We start from the raw sequence: 21,037 nt of genomic DNA, 5'->3' as shown, positions 1-21,037 counted from the left end.
AGCTGTCAGGCATTCCCTTGGCAGCAAGAGCCTCTCGGTGGATGCTGCAGTGTACCCAAGTGGCGTCGGGAGCAACTGCCTGCATGTGTTACCAGTTCACTGTCTCCCCGTCATGGCTTTTGCACCATCAGTACAGATACCATGAGCAGCAGCTACGTTTGGCTACATAGTGGAAGAGAATAACGATTAATGTGATTGGATGTTAATTATTTGACTAGGCTACCTGTATTTGACATTGTGTTGTTATTTCGATGAACACTAGATGGTTACATTTTATTTTTGCCAGTGAAACGAGGCAATTTTATTGTATAAAAGAAAAAGCTTAATCACTTTTTTACCACCAACGGCATTGCGCGTACCTATGGGGATAGGGTTTGTCATGGAAGGCTTGGGAATCGGTTCCTTTTTGTTGGTTGTAGAATTTATTGGCTCTTTTTTCTGGATTTTGATCATTTGCTGGTATCGTCCTAATTCTGCTTTCTCTCTCTCTGTCTCTCTCCCCGTCCCCCTCTCTCTCTCCCTCTGCTAATCGGCAGATGTAGCACCAGTTTTGTGATTTTCCAGCTCATTTCCAGCAGCCATTCTTGGTTAGGGAACATGCATTACCAAACAGCTTGTTATTCAAAGTTTATTTTGCAGAAAGGCAGAGGGAGAGGTATGATGAAAATGTTCAAATGCAGCAGCCCATATGCATTGATTAGTATTTGAGGATGTGTGAACTAAATGTCAACACAGTGTTTTTTTTTTCTGGAGGCATTAGAGCCATCCTCAATAATCAGACATGTTATTACTGTAACTACTAGCAGAATATCTTGTGAGTGGGAGAACATTCAGAAAATATAGCTGTTTTTTCTTCTCTCTCTCTCTCTCTCTCTCTCTCTCGCTCTCTGTGTGTGTGTGTGCAGAACGTGGTCCAGTGGTGTCCTCCGCTCTCCAGTGTGCTGTCCTCCTCTTCCCAGTTCACTGCCCCTCTGTCTGTCTGGTAAGAACTATACCTTACTATAATATACTACTACTCTACATGAACCTACTATTCTACACTTGTCAGCTATACTCTACTTACTACTACTACTCGTCTCTACTCGGTCACACTACTACAGCTGTACTTGGGATGTGACAAATGGACAATTGTGTTTAACGTTTAAACAGCTCTTTTTTTAAAATTATAATTAAACGATAAGAAAAATCATTAAATGTACAATGCAGAATAATGGTCCTATTACGTGTGTATCACCTCTAGGACCAGGCAATTATGTTCCATCTCCTGCAACCCTTTACAGACAGAACGCAGCAACAGTAACATATTGATAGCGACAACTGATAACTTTTCAGACAATTTAAAAAAGTGCTGCATCAGGTCTGTATCTTTTCAGACAGCAGAATTCTGCTCCGGCGTAAAATGTTCCGTTTTTTTTCTCTGACAACAATAAATGTAGCTGATTGATGTGCTGCTGTGTTGTTTTTTTTATCGTATTTCTACTAAATGTCTTGGTATGTCACGGTATTTAACAAACATTAAAGTACTTTTTTTAGGAGAGCGTGGTCTGCACGCAGGCAAACTGGCTGCGCGCAGCAGCTCGAAAATTATTCAAATTACATTTCTGGTTGCTTAGTGATGGATTTTAGTCCCGCTTCATAAGTGGCATTCCTTTACAGGCACGTAAAATGGCTGGTCATATCACCAGAGAAGGTTTTGTGTCGGCATTTAAAAAAACGTAGTATAGCCTACCCTAACAGACAGACAAACAAACATACCATAGCCAAGGGGCTTCCAAAGGGCCTCATTCCATTTTGTCTGAAAAGCGAAATACATACAGGCTACCAGTAGTCGCTGAGAAATAAACAATGAACACGAAACACAACCAACGCACCGACATGAAAAGTCAATAACACCTGAGGAAAGAGCCAAGGGGAGTGACGGATATAGGGAAGATCATCAAGGAGGTGATGGAGTCCAGGTGAGTGTCATGAGGCGCAGGTGCGCGAGATGATGGTGAGAAGTGTGCGAGATAATCAGCAGACTGATGACCTTGAGGCTGGAGAGGCAGTATACGTGACAAATGAAGAGTAGGCTACCCCCAAGCTCGCAAGATTGAAGACATTGGTGCGATGAATAGGCTAGGATATTCTTTATTTATTAATAATAAAAAAATACATTTACCCCTTTTTCTCCCCAATTTTGTGATATCCAATTGCTATCTTGTCTCATCGCTGCAACTCCCCAACGGGAGAGGCAAAGTTATAGTTGGCTTAACCCAGAAGCACCAATGTGTCGGTGGAAACACCGTTCAACTGACGAACAGAAGTCAGCTTGCAGGCGCCCAGCCCGCCACAAGGAGTCACTAGAGCGCAATGAGCTAAGTAAAGCCCTCTGGCCAAAGACCGCTGCGCCACTCGGATGGCCCTAGGCTAGGATATTCTACACACAACAGACAGAAGACTAAACACTCACTTGCATCATTAGCAAAGAGACAGAGCAGGCAAGACAGTGTGAGGGAGAGAGAGGCAGAAGTAGAAGCGTGCTCATATGTTTTGGTAATTTGCATCTCGCAATATCTTGTCTTGCATGCCTTGCAAATTAACCAAGTAGCCTAAAGTTTGCCTCTTCCCATGCCTTAATAGCCTATCGGTTATAACAAGGAAAATAACATGTTTTGTGATAACTGAACTGTTTTTGGTTAGGGATCCCAACTTCGTTTAAACGTTTTAATGTTTCACAACGTTTTAATGTTCACACCCCTAAGCTATACTGACTTACTACTTCAAAAGTAGTACTTTGAGGTTAGAGATCCACGAGATGTTTCAAGTAAACTGCCATTTGTGATATCAATAATTATTTCTAAATAGCTACTCATCTTCAGAAATCCATAGAAGTCAGGTATTTGGTGAAAGGAGAGAAAGACTTTGGGGAAACCAAACATGAAGCCTACCAGTAGTGTTGTGTTCGAGACCACCTAAAGCGAGACCGATCCAAGATTGTGAGGGGGACAAGGGGTCCGAGACAGATTCAAGACTGAAACCAGAAATATGCGATTCCAATTCAAGACCACAATTGCAATTTTGTCAAATCAGCACCATAACCAGATTTCAAAATGTCCAGTATTTCTGTGCTCATATTTCAGAACAACATATGGATTCTTTAGACATTCTAAATAGTGAAAAAATGCATGCTGAGGGAAAATAGAGCCACTCTACAAATGTGACCGACTGGCTCAATTTGGTCTTATGTAGCAACATTTGAAATTGTGTTTTTTACATTGGATGAAAGTAAAGACACAGAGCTAGAAAATGGTATATCCTACACTAGAGTTGAGGAACAACGGGAAAGTAATTCTGCTTTTGAAAGTTGATAAACTTGTAACCTCATTTTTGAGAAAATGGCCCTTGAACGTTTTTGTAAACCTAACGAGCTCTTCTTTGTCTACACCCATTCAGCATCGTTCACACCCTCTTAAGCCTTAGCCCCACCCATCTCTTTAAGGACTCACATGAGGCCATGTACTAAACAACCAAAGATTTCAAGACTCAACGCTGGTTTATACTACGGGTGTGTTCGTAAATTCAATCTGGAGTACCAGAGTGCGCTCTGGGTGTTCGTAAACTCAGAACGTTGTCAGAATGTCCGTTCATAAAACTCAGAGCGTTTCGCTCTCGGAGCGTTCAGAGCGCACACTGGACGCTCTGGCCGAGGAGTAGGGTTGATCCGGACGTTCTCACCTAACAACAGCAGTCAAGCACCCAAACTAACATTGGCTAGCTTGCTAGCTACTTCCAGACACAAATGGGAGAACAGCTCACTCTGAACATTTTATTCAACCTAGCAGAGCTGGTTAGGTTGTTTTTATGTTATCCAGAGCGTTGGTGAATGAAACTGTGCTACTGGCAACAATTTAATTGCAGTTTTTTGCTGACGTTTACTTACACCGGCCATATTCAACAGGTGTTGAGCGTTCATAAATTGCCAGTTATTCTGTGCTCTGGCACACTCAGAGGAGAGTGCTCTGTAATAGGAGTAGATAGCCAGAGCGAATTTACCAGCTACGTCTATCGATAGTTGTCGCAGTGACAAATGGCTCTGAGATATGAATAATATTACTAAACATATCATACACGTAGCGTTAGCTAGCGAGCCAGTCAGCTAACGTTAGCTAGCCTACAGTACTCTTTGACTTGAAATTAAAACTACTTTCTGACGCTTCTCACTCTCTGTCACGGATGCCATGGTTGCCTTTAGTTTGAATGTAATCCGGAGTTTTATGCAACAGCCTTCTGTGTGTTCTCTTTTCGACTCCCTCTGCATATTTGCAATCAAACGCCAGAACTTTCTCCATCTCCTTAGCTATCATACTTTAGTTCCACCGGGCATTCCCCTAGTTTAAAAACTCGGTCCTCAAAGGTCGAGAGCAACACTTTTTCAGTTCTATTACGTGATATCTTTCAAAAAATCTGAGTTCGAAAAGATTACCTACACATACTGACTGACTATCTCATGTTATAGACAGAAGTGTGCTACATGGCAGACTAATCCAAACTCATCTCTCAGCATGTCCAGCCCATCCATTATCTCAGACAATCATGGCTAGCGGGAAGGTTCCTGACTTTTTCTGTGGCTAAACCAACTAGGCTTGTAATTTAACAATTGTATTTGTAGTTATGTATGACATACAAGTTTGTTATTAAGGCACATGAAAGTTCACATGTTCCAGAAGGCATTTCTGCCCAAAAATGCATTTTGTAAAAAAATAAAAGTTTACGTTCAAATAACTCTCCTGTGAAGTAGTGCATGACATACGCCTAGTTTCCTGAAACGAGTCACAAATTATTACTAACCCAAACACAGTGGGGAACAAGGGGCCTTCTACATCTTCAGAGAAGGGCTAAGGATTTATAAAATAATGATTATAGTAATATAATAATGATAGTAATATAATTATTTTAAATTATGTTCTGACTTAATCTGTTCAGTTTATTTTGGAATGGACAACGAGCCACACTGAAGAGAAAAAAAATATCCAATCCGGATTTTTCTTTTCTGGTTTCTGGGGAGATACATCTAGTTAGCTAAGTCAGCCATTGGCTAAGCCATCAGAAGCTAGATAAAGGCATCTTCCATTGAATTGTATTAGGGCAAACATTTTGAATGATAGTGGAATCAACCAATCACATTTTGATTTAATGGGTGGGAATGTTTTTACAAACAACTTATAGAAACTTCTGCCTTCTCAAAGGCCAACAGGTCACTGCACGATAGCGAGCAGTAGTTTTACCATGGTTTAGCTAGCTAGCTTTTGTTGTCGGCTAGTTTGCAGCAGCAGCAGGTGTTATCAAAGAGGATGTTGTTGCTAATTTGTTAGCTTCTCCCTTTTCAAGAATAACTTTCAAAAAAGTTTAAAATAATCCTCATCTGTTGAGCGAACTTGCTGTTGTTAGCCATCTTGTTGAAAATAACTTGTGTGAAATATTGTCTTCAGGACAATTAATAGACACTGACGTAAATAAAACCTTGTCCAGGACCGGAGTCTACACAGACCGTTGAGCTATAGCCAGCCAATCAGAGCTACAATAGGCCTTTCTACAAACAAGCCATTTGCCACTCGGGCCTGCCATCATTCAATTTGAACTGGACTGTGTAGAACTGAACAGGCAGTTGCAACAGCGTGACTTGAGATCATTATAACACATTCACCAAAAACCTCAAAATACACCTGAAATGGATTTATGCAAATATGTAAAAATCACGGTACATTTGGTAACTTTACAGTCCTATTGACCAAACAACCATGAAAAGGTAGGTTCTCTCTCCCTCAGTTATGCACATCAACAACAACAAGATCATCAACTAATGTTAGCCAGAGTGAAATGAGCTAAAATCTAACGAAGGAACATTAGATAAACCCTCACAAACTTTTTCAGCTGTAGGGTTGCAAAGAGTTGGAAACTTTCTGGAAAATGTTTGAATTTTTTTCCTAAAATTTCCATGAGAAGTTAAGCCCGGGAATTTGGGGAATTTTGCTTAAATTGCTTAAACCTTTTTTGTGGGATACACATAAGGCAATTCTTAGGTTTTGTGGCATATTTTGGTTAAACTATCCCCAATTCAATAGAATTGCAACCCCCTGCATGCACAGTGATTTTTTTCCATCACATGTGCAGTGCACTCTTCCATCACATGCACAGTGATTTTTTTTCCATCACATGTGCAGTGCACTCTTCCATCACATGTGCAGTGCACTCTTCTATCACATGTACAGTGATTTCTTCCATCACATGTGCAGTGCACTCTTCCATCATATGTACAGCTGATTCTCAAGATATTGCACACTACTGAGATGCTATTGAGCCCACACTACTACACTGTCTGAGCCAAGGACTACATGCTTTCTGGTAACGTTTTGATTACAATACTGGGTGGGGTGAATATATTTTATATGACAACATGATTTTTTTTGTTAACTAGTAAATAGTAGCCTACAGCAAAGTGTGTTTAAATCATTTCTAACTTGTTAACAATTTCTACGAGTTAGATTTTGCTACCATGTGAGCCTACTAACTGAGGAGTGTTAATTCACCTGTTTCCATTTTAAAACATGTATCTTACAAAGCAGTTGTATATTCTAACTGCTTAACTATTTTTCTGTACATGGAATTGTATTTGGTATTTTTTTCTAATCTTTACAGGAAAATGCTAATGTAGAAGGAAAAGCTGTGTACATTTGCAAATACTGTGCCAAATCATATGTGAAGAATGCAACAAAGTTGCAGAATCATCTGGTCAATTGCATAAAGTTCCTTAAGAGATAACAACAAGCAACCTCTGACAAAAGTCCCTCTACTTCTATTTGAGGTGAACATGATGAATTAGACACCTTATCGATAGCAACAGCTCATGGTCCTCCTGGAATCATAAGTTTTTTTGAACTCAATGAAGGAACGTAGTCAGAGAAATGCTGGTGAATGTCTTGCTCGAGCGGTGTATGCAACTGGTTCTCCTCTGATGCTCACAGGCAATGTGTTATGGAAGAGATTTATGAATATTCATCTCCCAGCATACATCCCTCCAACCAGACAGACATGCTTTATCTACTAATTTGCTGGATGCATATTTCAACAGAGTTCAAGTAAATGTCAAGCAAATCATAGAGAAAGCAGACTGAATTGCAATCCTCTCTGACGGGTGGTCAAATGTTCGTGGGCAAGGAATAATTAACTACAAAATCTCCACCACTCAACCAGTATTCTGTAAGAGCACAGACACAAGGGACAACAGACACACCGGTCTCTACATTGCAGATGAGCTGAAGACCGACATCAATGACCTTGGACCACAGAAGGTATTTGCACTGCTGACAGACACTGCTGCGAACATGAAGACTGCTTGGTCTAAAATCCTACCCTCACATCCCACCCATTGGCTGTGCTGCTCATGTATTGAATCTGCTCCTCAAGGACATCATGGCACTGAAAAAAATGGATACACTCTACAAGAGAGCCAAGGAAATGGTTAGGTATGTGAAGGGTCATCAAGTTAAAGCAGCAATCTACCTCACCAAGCAAAGTGAGAATAATAAGAGCACCACATTGATCTCCCCAGCAACACCCGTTGTTGGGGTGGTGGTGTCATCATGTTTGACAGTCTCCTGGAGGGGAAGGAGTCCCTCCAAGAAATGGCCATGTCACAGTCTGCTGATATGGACAGCCCCATCAAGAGGATCCTCCTGGATGATGTATTTTTCAGCAGACTGAAACATATTGCAGGAGCCATTGCACGGATTGAGGGAGACAATGCTATCCTGTCTGATGTTCAGACTCTGCTTGCAGATGTAAGAGAAGAAATCCATACTGCCATAACACTTCCGTAACACTTCACTGTGGCTCCAAGCAGAGGAAACTACAGTTCTGAAATGCATCAAAAAGCATGAAGACTTCTGCCTGAAGCCCATACACGTTGCAGCGTACATGTTGGACCTCATGTATGTTGGCAAGAGCATCCTGTCTGGTGCAGATATCAACAAGGCCTATGGTGTCATCACTACCGTGTCTCGCCACCTTGGCCTGAATGAGGGCACGATTCTTGGCAGTCTGGCGAAGTACACTTCCAAGCAAGGGCTTTGGGATGGAGATGCAATATGGCAAGATGTATGCTAACTGGATAACAGTTGTTCAAGTTCTTGGTAGCTAACTAAATGAGTCCTGCATTTATAGTTGTGTATAGCCACTGAAAAACAATATGAGGGGAAAAAGACAATCACTCACCCACTCCTCCAATGGCATGGCATGGCGTCCTCCTAGCTAATGCTAGGCTCTGTATTTTTTGCTTGCTACAATAGATACGCTAGCCTATTAGCCACGTTATGAATGATTTGGGGTCATTGCCCTTGTTAGTTTGATTGTATTGACATTTCCAGCATTAGTTACATTTGTCCGTTTTTGTCCAGAATATTGAGTCATTGAAACTGAAACAGTGCATCCTGAATGGAGGCAGCAAACAATGTACCAGGCCAGCTGTGATTTACAACCTGATAGCAATATTTGTTGGACTACCAGGAAATGTATTGGTGAATTATGTAAATCATGCATTGAACTGCATCCATCTATTCTGCCAACAATGCCTTCGTGTACAGTCGTGGCCAAAAGTTTTGAGAATGACACACACATTAATTTTCAAAAAGTCTGCTGCCTCAGTTTGTATGATGGCAATTTGCATATACTCCAGAATGATATGAAGCGTGTTCAGATGAATTGCAATTAATTGCAAAGTCTCTCTTTGCCATGCAAATTAAACGAATCCCCCCAAAAAACATTTCAGCCCTGCCACAAAAGGACCAGCTGACATCATGTCAGTGATTCTCTCGTTAACACAGATGTGAGTGTTGACGAGGACAAGGCTGGAGATCACTCTGTCATGCTAATTGAGTTTGAATAACAGACTGGAAGCTTCAAAATGAGGGTGGTGCTTGGAATCATTGTTCTTTCTCTGTCAACCATGTTTACCTGCAAGGAAACACGTGCCGTCATCATTGCTTTGCACAAAAAGGGCTTCACAGGCAAGGATATTGCTGCCAGTAAGATTGCACCTAAATCAACCATTTACCGGATCATCAAGAAGAGCGGTTCAATTGTTCTTCTTCAAGAAGAGCGGTTCAATTGTTGTGAAGAAGCCTTCAGGGCGCCCAAGAAAGTCCAGCAAGTTTCAGGACCATCTCCTAAAGTTGATTCAGCTGCGGGATCAGGGCACCTCCAGTACAGAGCTTGCTCAGGAATGGCAGCAGGCAGGTGTGAGTGCATCTGCACACATAGTGAGGCAAAGACTTTTGAAGGATGGCCTGGTGTCAAGAAGAGCAGCAAAGAAGATACTTCTCTCCAGGAAAAACATAATGGACAGACTGATATTCTGCAAAAGGTACAGGGATTGGACTGCTGAGGACTGGGGTAAAGTCATTTTCTCTGAATCCCCTTCCCGATTGTGGGGCATCCTGAAAAAGCTTGTCCGGAGAAGACAAGGTGAGCACTACCATCTGTGTCATGCCAACAGTAAAGCATCCTGAGACCATTCATGTGTGGGGTTGCTTCTCAGCCAAGGGAGTGGGCTCACTCACAATTTTGCCTAAGAACACAGCCATGAATAAAGAATGGTACCAATACATCCTCCAAGACCAACTTCTCCCAACCATCCAGTAACAATTTGGTGACGAACAATGCCTTTTCCAGCATGATGGAGCACCTTGCCATAAGGCAAAAGTGATAACTAAGTGGCTTGGGGAACAAAAAATCGATATTTTGGGTCCATGGCCAGGAAACTTCCCAGACCTGAATCCCACTGAGAACTTGTGGTCAATCCTCAAGAGGCGGGTGGACAAACAAAACCCCACAAATTCTGACAAACTCCAAGCATTGATTATGCAAGAATGGGCTGCCATCAGCCAGGATGTGGCCCAGAAGTTAATTGACAGCATGCCAGGGCGGATTGCAGAGGTCTAGAAAAAGAAGGGTCGACACTGCAAATATTGACTCTTTGCATCAACTTAATGTAATTGTCAATAAAAGCCTTTGACACTTATGAAATGCTTTTAATTATACTTCAGTGTTCCATAGTAACATGTGACAAAAATATCTAAAGACACCGAAGCAGCAAACTTTGTGGAAATTAATATTTTGTCATTCTCAAAACTTTTGGCCACGACTGTACGTCATATTTGACTTGTCACGTTGAGTCAAATGGTTCCTATTTTTAAAACCTCTCATGAAGTTGGTTGGTCTGTGAATTAGATTTTTTTGTGACATTATGATTGTCTGTTTGTTTCATATCTGCAAAGTAGTTAAAACACTCAGTTCCACTTTAAACTTTAGGTCACCGGTTACTTTGTGTGCTAAATGTGAAAAGTTTTTTTTTTTTTGCAATGGGAAGTAATAGTTGTGCATTTTGCCAAAAAGTTTCCAAACAACCTGCCCAGCAAAGGAATGGCACCCTGTGTGAAAAATCATGTCTTATGCTTTTTTAATTGAGTTTTCACTCTCAAAATCCCACGTAAAAAAAAAAAAATGGATGGTCTAAGTCCACACAATGTTTAAACCACATCAATCTGTTTGGGTGGACCTGTCAGGGCCTGGCTCTCCAGTGGGTGGGCCTCTGTCCACCCAGGCACATCCATGTCTACTCCCCTGATGCAAATAGCGCATGATGACAATTGTGCATCACAAATAGCCTACTAACCAACACTTCTGACTAAACTTTTTCAATACCTAGTTTGCATACCCATTGTTGCCGTTAGTTAGCATTTCCTAGTAGATATCATAAGTTGAAATGTCTTTCATACCCTACCGGCTACCGATGTCCTCCTTCTATGAGCTGCTGCATGGCAAAACCAGTTGAGAGCTGCACACTCTTGCTGTCTGCAGATGATATTCCGCTGAAACTAGGCTATACTTGTATGTGCTGCGCATTGGAATATCTTTCATGTGCTTTGTGATTGTGTAGACTACTTTGTGCATGATTTCTCTATTGTACTACATAATTGATGTTGTATACCTCCACTACACTCTTTTGATACGCATCAGTAGGGATTAAGAAATGTGTATAAGCAATGCCCCCTGACAAAGTGGGTATAAGGTTTCTACCTGCGTATACCCTCTACTACACCATTGGACCTTTGTGTTTTACAAAAAGTGCTCTCTCGTACATGAGAGAACTGGTATTACGGTTGCTGTCCTTTCAGCATCACCAACCTGTCAAACACTGAAGACCTATAGGTTCAGCACTGTACTAACCTGTAACACACTGGAGACCAATAGGTTCACCACTGTACTAACCTGTCACACACTGAAGACCTATAGGTTCACCACTGTACTAACATGTCTATAATAGATACACTGCTCAAAAAAAATAAAGAGAACACTTAAACAACACAATGTAACTCCAAGTCAATCACACTTCTGTGAAATCAAACTGTCCACTTAGGAAACAACACTGATTGACAATACATTTCACATGCTGTTGTGCAAATGGAATAGACAACAGGTGGAAAATATAGGCAATTCGCAAGTCATGGTGTGGGGTTGCATTTCTTTGGGGGGTCGCACAGCCCTCCATGTGCTCGCCAGAGGTAGCCTGACTGCCATTAGGTACCGAGATGAGATCCTCAGATCCCTTGTGAGACCATATGCTGGTGCGGTTGGCCCTGGGTTCCTCCTAATGCAAGACAATGCTAGACCCTCATGTGGCTGGAGTGTGTCAGCAGTTCCTGCAAGAGGAAGGCATTGATGCTATGGACTGGCCCGCCCGTTCCCCAGACCTGAATCCAATTGAGCACATCTGGGACATCATGTCTCGCTCCATTGCACCACAGACTGTCCAGGAGTTGGTGGATGCTTTAGTCCAGGTCTGGGAGGAGATCCTCAGGAGACCATCCGCCACCTCATCAGGAGCATGCCCAGGCATTGTAGGGAGGTTGCACGTGGAGGCCACACACACTACTGAGCCTCATTTTGACTTGTTTTAAGGACATTACATCAAAGTTGGATCAGCCTGTAGTGTGGTTTTCCACTTTAATTTTGAGTGTGACTCCAAATCCAGACCTCCCTGGGTTGATAAATTTGATTTCCATTGATAATTTTTGTGTGATTTTGTTGTCAGCACATTCAACTATGTAAAGAAAAAAGTATTTAATAAGAATATTTCATTCATTCAGATCTAGGATGTGTTATTTTAGTGCTTTGAGCAGTGTATAAAGGCTGTTAAGATACTGTGTGAATGTTTCAAGAAAGGAGTCTATAGATGTGGCCTGGCGAAGCGGTTTCATGCTCTGACTGAAAGAAAGACCGAGACACTCAATATGTGGTCTGGAGTACCACTACACTGTCTGTCGGTGAGAAATCCTTCATCTGGCATTTAATGTGCAGATCTGGAAAGGAGGAGCGACATCATCGTCTTCATAATGCACTTGATTTACTTTATTCAGACCAGATAAAAAGGAACGTTGATTTATCAAACATCCATTTCACATGCTCTATTAATGAGGCTAACCGTGGTGGAAACGTGAGAGAATGAGGAACATACATGAACCAAAATAATTGTAGACCTCCACAAGTCTGGTTCATCCTTGGGAGCAATTTCCAAATGCCTGAAGGTACCACGTGCTTCTGTACAAACAATAGTACGCAAGCATAAACACCATGGGACCACACAGCTGTCATACTGCTCAGGAAGGAGATGCGTTCTGTCTCCTAGAGATGAATGTACTTTGGTTCAAAAAGTGCAAATCAATCCCAGAACAACAGCAAAGGTGTGAAGATACTGGAGGAAACAGGTATAAAAGTATCTACAGTGCCGTGCGAAAGTATTCGGCCCCCTTGAACTTTGCGACCTTTTGCCACATTTCATTCTTCAAACATAAAGATATAAAACTGTATTTTTTTGTGAAGAATCAACAACAAGTGGGACACAATCATGAAGTGGAACGACATTTATTGGATATTTCAAACTTTTTTAACAAATCAAAAAGTGAAAAATTGGGCGTGCAAAATTATTCAGCCCCCTTAAGTTAATACTTTGTAGCGCCACCTTTTGCTGCGATTACAGCTGTCTCTATCAGTTTTGCACATCGAGAGACTGAAATGTTTTCCCATTCCTACTTGCAAACAGCTCGAGCTCAGTGAGGTTGGATGGAGAGCATTTGTGAACAGCAGTTTTCAGTTCTTTCCACAGATTCTCGATTGGATTCAGGTCTGGACTTTGACTTGGCCATTCTAAAACCTGGATATGTTTATTTTTGAACCATTCCATTGTAGATTTTACTTTATGTTTTGGATCATTGTCTTGTTGGAAGACAAATCTCCGTCCCAGTCTCAGGTCTTTTGCAGACTCCATCAGGTTTTCTTCCAGAATGGTCCTGTATTTGGCTCCATCCATCTTCCCATCAATTTTAACCATCTTCCCTGTCCCTGCTGAAGAAAAGCAGGCCCAAACCATGATGCTGCCACCACCATGTTTGACAGTGGGGATGGTGTGTTCAGCTGTGTTGCTTTTACGCCAAACATAACGTTTTGCATTGTTGCCAAAAAGTTCAATTTTGGTTTCATCTGACCAGAGCACCTTCTTCCACATGTTTGGTGTGTCTCCCAGGTGGCTTGTGGCAAACTTTAAACGACACTTTTTATGGATATCTTTAAGAAATGGCTTTCTTCTTGCCACTCTTCCATAAAGGCCAGATTTGTGCAATATACGACTGATTGTTGTCCTATGGACAGAGTCTCCCACCTCAGCTGTAGATCTCTGCAGTTCATCCAGAGTGATCATGGGCCTCTTGGCTGCATCTCTGATCCGTCTTCTCCTTGTATGAGCTGAAAGTTTAGAGGGACGGCCAGGTCTTGGTAGATTTGCAGTGGTCTGATACTCCTTCCATTTCAATATTATCGCTTGCACAGTGCTCCTTGGGATGTTTAAAGCTTGGGAAATCTTTTTGTATCCAAATCCGGCTTTAAACTTCTTCACAACAGTATCTCGGACCTGCCTGGTGTGTTCCTTGTTCTTCATGATGCTCTCTGCGCTTTTAACGGACCTCTGAGAGTATCACAGTGCAGGTGCATTTATACGGAGACTTGATTACACACAGGTGGATTGTATTTATCATCAGTCATTTAGGTCAACATTGGATCATTCAGAGATCCTCACTGAACTTTGGAGAGTTTGCTGCACTGAAAGTAAAGGGGCTGAATAATTTTGCACGCCCAATTTTTCAGTTTTTGATTTGTTAAAAAAGTTTGAAATATCCAATAAATGTTGTTCCACTTCATGATTGTGTCCCACTTGTTGTTGATTCTTCACAAAAAAATACAGTTTTATATCTTAATGTTTGAAGCCTGAAATGTGGCAAAAGGTCGCAAAGTTCATGGGGGCCGAATACTTTCGCAAGGCACTGTATATCCACAGTGAAACGAGTCCTATATCGACATAACTTGAAAGGATACTCATCAAGGAAGAAGCCACTGCTCCAAAACCGCCATACAAAAGCCAGACTACGGTTTGCAACTGCACATGGGGACAAAGATTGTACTTTTTGGAGAAATGTACTCTGGTCTGATGAAACAAAAATAGAACTGCCATAATGACCATTGTTATGTTGGAAGGAAAAAGGGGGAGGCTTGCAAGCCGAAGAACACCATCCCAACCGTGAAGCACAGGGGTGGCATCATCATGTTGTGGGCATGCTTTGCTGCGGGAGGGACTGGTGCACTTCACAAAATAGATGGCATCATGAGGATGGAAGATTATGTGGATATATTGAAGCAACATCTCAAGACATCAGTCAGGAGGTTGAAGCTTGGTAGCAAATGGGGCTTCCATATGGAAAATGACCCCAAGCATACTTCCAAAGTTGTGGCAAAATGGCTTAAGGACAACAAAGTCAAGGTATTGGAGTGGCCATCACAAAGCCCTGACCTCAATCCTATAGAACATTTGTGGGCAGAACTGAAAAAGCTTGTGCAAGCAAGGAGGCCAAAAAACCTGACTCAGTTACACTAGCTCTGTCAGGAGGAATGGGCCAAAATTCACCCAACTTATTTTGGGAAGCTTGTGGAAGGCTACCCAAAACGTTTGACCCAAGTTACACAATTTAAAAGCAATGCTACCAAATACTAATTGAGTGTATCTGACCCACTGGGAATGTGATGAAAGAAATAAAAGCTGAAATAAATCATTCTCTCCACTATTATTCTGACATTTCACATTCTTAAAATAAAGTGGTGATCCTAACTGACCTAAGACAGAATATTTACTATGATTTAATGTCAGGAATCGTGAAAAAATAAGTTTTAATGTATTTGGCTATGGTGTATGTAAACTTCCGTCTTCAACTGTGTGTGTGTGTAGAACCCCCCCCCCCCCCCCCCCCCCCCCCCCCAGTGAGCCAGGGTCTCTATAAATACTCTGGGATCCCAGTCGGCCTGAACACTGCTACCAGGAGGCTGACGGGGTATGTGTGTGTTTGACGGACGCAGCCAATCAGTCCCCCCGGGTGTATACAATGGGGACCGGTGGTGTCAGAGAGGGGCAACATCTGTGGATGAGGCTTTTTTTTTGTTTGGCAAGAAAGGGCTTCTCTATCTCTCCCTTTCAATTTCATTGCCCTGTCTCATTCTCTCCTGCAGTATTTCCACCTCTTGACATTATCTCTCTGGACAACATTTGACTAATAAAGGGTTCTCATTCAGACTCTTCATTGACTGTTTGCTGAAGAGGAGCACACATTAGTCCTTCCTTTAGTTGTTGCCAAAAAAGGTGTGGGAAAATGGTGAACAGTACTGCAGTAGCACTAGGCCGTCGTTAGCCATTTAGGATTAGACTCTGATATTAATGGCGTTTTAAATTCCACTCTGTTAGCTCGTGGATCTGACAGAAACCACTCCAAACACTAATGAATGGGGATAACATTACATGACCTCTGAATAACAATCTAAAGTTTCACTAGGTCAGGGGTTCGCGACCCCCTATAGGGAAGTTCAGAGTATCATCAGGTAATCATTTTGTATGATCTTCTGTGTAGAAAAGAACATGATCATTGATGTGTATGCTATCTTCTGACCCACTGGAATTGTTATACAGTGAGTTTTAAGTGAAATAATCTGTCTGTAAATAATTGTTTGAAAAGTGACTTGCGTCGTGCACAAAGTAGATGTCGTAACCGACTTGCCAACACTATAGTTTGTTAACAAGAAATTTGTGGAGTGGTTGAAAAACAAGTTTTATTGACTCCAACCTAAGTGTATGTAAACTTCCGACTTCAACTGGACATATGTTTTCCTGAGAGTCTTATCTCTCAGTGATCCGGTCATAATATTTTATAGCTTAAACCATTCAAAAGATAGAGCCACATTTTTGTAGGAAGAAAACAGAAAGTCGCTTTGTTAATTACACCCGCATCTAGTGGCTACTGGAGAATACTGAAGTAACCCACCAAGCGCATATGTTCTCTCTCGACCCCATTTTCAAATCAGGTGACCCCCACATGGGATCACGACCCCGAGTTTGTGAAACCCTACACTTGGTTATCTGCCTAGAAATCTGGGAACTGGGAAGTAAACTACCATTTAACCCCTGCCCCCTTTCCTCACCTCTCTCTCTCTCTCTCTCTCCCTTCTCTCTCTCTCTCTCTCCCTTCTCTCTCTCGCTCTCTCTCTCCGTTTCTCTATATGGCCTTGTTCTATTTCGGAGGTTGGAAAATATGCTGTATTCTCCTTGCTGCCTTTTCATAAGGGCAGGAGGGCACACAAATCCTATTTTATAGGTACTTATTTGGGCAGGGGGAGAATTCAGCGGTTTTGTGGTGCTTTCCCTGGAGCGAGAGAGATGTTTCTTTTCCTGTCTTTTCTTTCTCTCTCTCTTCTCTAGCGGTCTTTCAAACCCACACACTCTCTGAGGGGGTCATGCCGAAACCGGAAGAGATATATGTGAGAGAGAGAGAGAGAGAGAGAGAGAGAGAGAGAGAGAGAGAGAGAGAGAGAGAGAGAGAGAGAGAGAGAGAGAGAGAGAGAGAGAGAGAGAGAGAGAGAGAGAGAGAGAGAGAGAGAGAGAGAGAGAGAGAGAGAGAGAGAGAGAGAGAGAGAGAGAGAGAGAGAGAGAGAGAGAGAGAGAGAGAGAGAGAGAGAGAGAGAGAGAGAGAGAGAGAGAGAGAGAGAGAGAGAGAGAGAGAGAGAGAGAGAGAGAGAGAGAGAGAGAGAGAGAGAGAGAGAGAGAGAGAGAGAGAGAGAGAGAGAGAGAGAGAGAGAGCTCTTTGAGAAAAAGTGAAAGAGAAGAAATGGGACAGACCTGCAGCAGGCCTTTACGTCTGTCTGTCTATTATTAGTCTGTCCAATAACATATTCCACTAATGACTTGTCCAGGGGGCAGCAGGGTAAGTCTATCTAGGGGATAATGAAGTTCTCTTAGGCTGGAATCCAGGCTGGCCCCAGGCTCCACTGTTCCTACTGGGGCTGGGAGGTCATTGGCCCTGTGTGTGTGTGTGGTTGTCAGGGTTTCCATTAGGACCAGCAGCATATTCATTTACCAGACATTTAAGAAATTTACTGGACCCATATGCATTGGGTATGTAACCTGAATAGTGCGTCCACACAATGACATAATGACATAAATCACATAAATTTTAGATTATGGTCATTCATATTAACAGAACATGCAAGTTGAGGATGCAACGATGTGCGGTCCTTTTTTTAAAACCTAATTCTGATGCACACTGGAGATAGAATATCTGTCCACATTTGCTTTTTCTCAGCCAACAAGATGAGTAACGAACAACAAAATCACTATCCTATGTCAATTTACTTTCCCCCATAGTAGAAAAGTTGACCTATTCTGTCGATCAGCTTGTCTAGAAGAAATAGCCTATTCTTAACCAGACTCTAACCACATGTGTGGGACAACGTTAATACAACTAGTATGAATAGGATCCATTTAAAAAGATAAGTTAAAAGGCAATGAGTCTGATAAAACATATGAGAACGATTACCTTAAAATGTTGATGAACTATTATGTATTCACATTAGAAGCGCAGCAATGCGCACAAGACGGTAGGCTATGTTCGTGCCATAATGCAATTAGCGGGAGAAAACACTTGTCAAAAGCATACGGGCGGTTTCATGTGACAGAGATTAATATATATATATACGCACTGAAGAAGCCTGCCTTTCGTTGCTTATGCATTTGCTGTTTAAGATGTAGCAGCAGCTCTCGCGCTGTCCGACAGATTTTCACTTAAACGCTCTGTGTCTGTATGCTGTACGCGTGTGATCAATAAGATGCATAACGAATATACTGTACACACAAATGAACCTATAGACCGATAAACATGACCAGTCAAATGTATTTCCATCGACTGGTACTTCCATCATTTAACAGGCTAAAAAGCATTATTTCGCAATGGGATTTTTTTCTTCCAGCATCAATTTTGTTCATCAGCTTTTTTATAGTTTTTTGGTGCCAAAAGCCTGCTATTACAGGCTTACAGAAACCCTGGTGTGTGTGTGTGTGTGTGTGTGCCTGCGTGCATGCTTGCCTATGTTGTGTGGGATTTTGACCATGTTTGGGCAGGCCTACTTGATGAGAACCAAGAGCTGTGTGTGTGTGTGTGTGTGTGTGTGTGTGTGTGTGTGTGTGTGTGTGTGTGTGTGTGTGTGTGTGTGTGTGTGTGTGTGTGTGTGGGCGTGGGCGTGGGCGTGGGCGTGAGCGTGAGCTGAACTCTAGCCCTCCTAATCTGGTCTAAATGAGATACAGAATGGTTCAGCTACACACACACACACACAACCACGCATACACACACACACACACACAACCACGCATGCATGCACACACACACACACACACACAGGTAGAATTCCTTTAGAACGGAGAAGTAAACTATATATACAAAAGTATCTGGACACCCCATCAAATTAGTGGATTTGGCTATTTCAGCCACACCCATTGCTGACAGGTGTATAAAACTGTGCACACAGCCATGCAATCTCCATAGACAAACATTGGCAGTAGAATGGTCTTACTGAAGAGCTCAATGACTTTCAACGTGGCACCGTCATAGGATGCCACCTTTCCAACAAGTCAGCTCGTCAAATTTCTGCCCTGCTAGAGCTGCCCCGGTCAACTGTAAGTGCTGTTATTGTGAAGTGGAAACGTCTAGGAGCAACAACGGCTCAGCTGCGAAGTGGTAGGCTACACAAGCTCACAGAATGGGACTGCCGAGTGCTTAAGCAAGTATCACTCACTACCAAGTTCCAAACTGCCTCTAGAAGCAAAGTCAGCACAATAACTGTTCGTCGGTAGCTTCATGAAATAGGTTTCCATGGCGGAGCAGCCCCACACAAGCCTAAGATCACCATGTGCAATGCCAAGTGTTGGCTGGAGTGGTGTTAAGCTTCCCAATCTGGTAGTCCAATGGACTAATCTGGGATTGGCGGATGCCAGGAGAACACTACCTAGTACCAACAGTAAAGTTTGGTGGAGGAGGAATATTGGTCTGGGGCTGTTTTTTCATGGTTCGGGCTAGGCCCCTTAATTTCAGTGAAGGTAAATCTTAACGCTACAGCACACAATGACATTCTAGATGATTCCATGCTTCCAACTTTTTGGCATCAGTTTGGGGAAGGCCCTTCCTTGTTTCAGCATGACAATGCCCCCGTGCACAAAGTTTGTCGAGATCGGTGTGGAAGAACTTGACTGACCTGCACAGAGCCGTGACCTCAAACCCCCCTTTGGGAAGAATTGGAATGCCCACAGCGAGCCAGGCTTAATCGCCCAACATCAGTGCCCGACCTCACTAATGCTCTTGTGGCTGAATGGAAGCAAGTCCCCACAGCAATGTTCCAACATCTAGTGGAAAGCCTTCCCAGAAGAGCGGAGGCTGTTATAGCAGCAAGGGGGGGGGGGGGACAACACCATATTAATGCCCATGATTTGGCATGAGATGGTCGACAACTGGTGTCCACATTCTTTTGGCCTTGTAGTGTATTTGATAGCTCAGAATAATGTATCATTATACACAAGATAAAATTGAAACAAAGTTGCATTGTAACAAAGTAGCATTATTTGACAATATTTCAATCTGAAGAAAGTACGGTTTGAAGAGACCGAAATGCATCAGAAAGTTATTGGGAAGGTCAGAATATCATCAGGTAATCATTTTGTATGATCTTCTGTGTAGGAAAGAACATGATCATTGATGATGATCTTTTCCCCTCAGTCTGATTTAGTCCCTGGTCTGTTTTAACGCTTGTGGGCATAATGGAGGAAAAGAGTATGTACAGTTGAAGTCGGAAGTTTACATACACCTTAGTCAAATACATTTAAACACAGTTTTTCACAATTCCTGACATTTAATCCGAGTAAATATTCCTTGTCTAAGGTCAGTTAGGATCACCACTTTATTATAAGAATGTGAAATGTGAATTTGCGACCAAGCTTTACCTTCCTGATTGATGTCCTTAGATGTTGCTTCAATATATCCATGTAATTTTCCACCCTCATGATACCGTCTGTTTTGTGAAGTGCACCAGTCCCTCCTGCAGCAAAGCACCCCCACAACATGATGCTGCCACTCCGTGCTTCACGGTTGGGATGGTGTTCTGCGGCTTGCAAGCCTCCCCCTTTTCCTCCAAACATAACGATGGTCATTATGGTCAAACAGTTCTATTTTTGTTTCATCAGACCAGAGGACATTTCTCCAAAAAGTACGATCTTTGTCCCCATGTGCAGTTGCAAACCATAGTCTGGCGTTTTTATGTTGGTTTTGGAGCAGTGGCTTCTTCCATGCTAAGCGGCTTTTCAGGTTATGTCAATATAGGACTTGTTTTACTGTGGATATAGATACTTTTGTATCTGTTTCCTCCAGCATCTTCACAAGGTCCTTTGCTGTTGTTCTGGGATTGATTTGCACTTTTCGCAACAAAGTACATTAATCTCTAGGAGACGGAACGCCTCTCCTTCCTGAGCGGTATGACAGCTGCATGGTCCCATGGTGTTTATACTTGCATACTATTGTTTGTACAGATGATA

At 42.3% G+C, this 21,037-nt stretch overlaps 1 protein-coding gene across 7 annotated transcripts in view; it reads left to right on the top strand.

The window, feature by feature from the left end:
- LOC110529235 (1-phosphatidylinositol 4,5-bisphosphate phosphodiesterase beta-4) overlaps positions 1-21,037 on the top strand; it is a 142,944-nt gene that overhangs the window by 36,174 nt on the left and 85,733 nt on the right. For 5 of the 7 annotated variants that reach the window (XM_036985407.1, XM_036985412.1, XM_036985405.1 and 2 more), the window contains one exon: positions 906-982. The exons of the other annotated variants lie outside the window; for them this stretch is intronic. The gene's annotated coding sequence lies outside the window, so the exon portion shown is untranslated. The remainder of the gene's footprint in view (positions 1-905; positions 983-21,037) is intronic. 7 annotated transcript variants of the gene reach the window in all.

This window comes from Oncorhynchus mykiss, chromosome 8 (assembly GCF_013265735.2).
Source record: "Oncorhynchus mykiss isolate Arlee chromosome 8, USDA_OmykA_1.1, whole genome shotgun sequence".
NCBI lineage: Eukaryota > Metazoa > Chordata > Actinopteri > Salmoniformes > Salmonidae > Oncorhynchus > Oncorhynchus mykiss.
The sequence above is the reverse complement of the archived record's forward strand: the minus strand, read 5'-3'. Positions and strand labels throughout refer to the sequence as shown.